This window comes from Hypanus sabinus, chromosome 31 (assembly GCF_030144855.1).
Source record: "Hypanus sabinus isolate sHypSab1 chromosome 31, sHypSab1.hap1, whole genome shotgun sequence".
Lineage (NCBI taxonomy): Eukaryota > Metazoa > Chordata > Chondrichthyes > Myliobatiformes > Dasyatidae > Hypanus > Hypanus sabinus.
In genome coordinates this window covers 4,638,811-4,640,909 of record NC_082736.1, presented here as the reverse complement: position 1 = coordinate 4,640,909, position 2,099 = coordinate 4,638,811, and the positions used below count along the sequence as shown (strand labels likewise).

Here is a 2,099-nt window from a genome sequence, read left to right as displayed (position 1 = left end):
GGTGACTCAGAAAGAGGATTTACAGTAGGTTTTACAAACCGGATATATTTCAATGAGAGCTCGTATGCTTTCGTTGTATGAAGTCCGGGATTCAACACTCGGCATCTCCAGTGAATTGAAACATCGGCGGGAAATCCCAGATGTTGGAATTCAAAGCAACATTCACAAAATGCTGGAGTAACTCAGCTGGCCACGGGATAAGCAACTGCCAGTCTGTCTTTACACCGTCCTACGTGGGAGAGTTAAAACCCGACCTTTACTGTGTCCGTCACACCGCTTTGGTGCAGGAATGGGAAACCCTCCCGTGTGGCAGGGAGGGGCGGAGCATCAGCGGTCCTCCACATCTCCCCTTCCGTCACTAACCGGTCCGGCTGTGATGGTCTGAACAGGACAGCAACAGTTAATCCCGGAGGAGGAATTGTTGCATTTGATGTCAGTGTTTGCAGTACATTAATGTCGCGAGTTCCGCTTCACTAGTTGATCTGTTAGTTCAACACTGAAGGAACTCGGACAGTCATTCAATCATCAGGACTGGATTAGGAATTTAATGGCACCTCCGGTTAAAACGTCGTTATTTATTTTTAAAAAAGCCGACCAGTGGGATGAATTGTTCGTCTGGACAGTTAAATAATGTAAAATGCATTTCAGTGGGGGAAATATCGGGACCGAGGTGCAAGACGGATAGAGCATAAACGGCAGAGAGAGAATACCTGGGTGGGTCAGAGAGTAGGGAAGGTGGAGAAAACGGGAGAGGAGAAACAAGGGTACGTGGATATGAAACGGGAAAAAAGACGGAATGGACCCAGACATGTACAGACACAGACCTTGACAGAAACAGACACAGAACCAGACGCAAACATGTACAGATACAGACACAGACATAAACGCACACACACATATAGAAACTAAACTCTGCACAGCATTCACAGTTCAACAATTGAGCACACTCTCCGTAGCAGAGTGGCGCAGCGGAAGCGTGCTGGGCCCATAACCCAGAGGTCGATGGATCGAAACCATCCTCTGCTAAATTTATTCTCCGTTGGCAGCGGGAGATATTCGTCCTTGTGTTTTAAAACACCAATGTATCACATTCTGCAGCTATTACAAGAAGTTTGAAATGAAATTTGTGTTTTATTCTTTCTTTTTCAGTTCTCGTCTCTGTGGCGCAATCGGCCAGCGCGTTCGGCTGTTAACCGAAAGGTTGGTGGTTCGAGCCCACCCAGGGACGCTGGTGATCCCTAACTTTTATTTTCTCTCTCGTACAAGGAGAAAATGTGCAGCAGCATCTGTGGAATAAAGTACATAGTCGATTTTTCAGGCCGAAACCCTTCTTCAGGATCACGAAGCAGCTGAGTTGCTCTGGCATTTTGTGTATGTTGCTTGGATTTCCAGCATCTGCACACATTCCCGTCTGTGATTCGACTGCTACACTGTGAAGTCTCTTCCGTGGAATTGAATTCAATGGACTTCATTAATTACGTCCTTCACATGAATGAGGAGAAAAAATCCTTACGCTACGTCTCCGTATAAATATACAATTTATAGCAATAAGTAATAAATAGTATGTACAACAGGACAGCCAATATAACATAAAAATACGATTGTTTCAGCGTGAATAAATCGGTCTGATGGAAGAAGCTGTCCTGGAGCCTGTTGGTGCCGGCTTTTATGCTGCCGGACTCTTTCCCGGATGGGAGCAGCAGGAACAGTTTGAGATTGGGGTGACTCGGGTCCCCAACGATCCTTCAGGCCCTATTTCACACTTGTCTCTGTAAATGTCCTGAATACTGTGAAGATCACATCAACAGACACGCTAGGCTGCCCGCACCGCTCCTTGCAGATTCCTACGATTGAGGGAATTTCAGTTCCCATCCCGGGCAGTGATGCATCCATACAGGATGGTCCCCTGTAGAAAGTCTTTACGATTTGGAGACCCATATCAAATTTCTTCAGCAGTCTGAGGTGCAAGAGGCGCCCTTTTCACCACGCAGCCAGTATGTACAGACCTCGAGAGATCCTCGCTGATGTGTATACCGTGGAACTTAAAGCCGTTCGCCCTCTCAACCCCAGATCCATTGATGTCAACAGGGGATGCCTAC

The 2,099-nt window shown here is 46.8% G+C and overlaps 2 non-coding genes across 2 annotated transcripts; both read left to right on the top strand.

Annotated features, from left to right (window-relative positions):
* Nucleotides 1-954: 954 nt before the first annotated feature.
* Nucleotides 955-1,026, top strand: trnam-cau (transfer RNA methionine (anticodon CAU)). Its single transcript has one exon. It is a non-coding gene; the product is annotated as a tRNA-Met (tRNA).
* Nucleotides 1,027-1,154: 128 nt separating this feature from the next.
* On the top strand, nucleotides 1,155-1,228 carry trnan-guu (transfer RNA asparagine (anticodon GUU)). Its single transcript has one exon. It is a non-coding gene; the product is annotated as a tRNA-Asn (tRNA).
* Nucleotides 1,229-2,099: the final 871 nt, after the last annotated feature.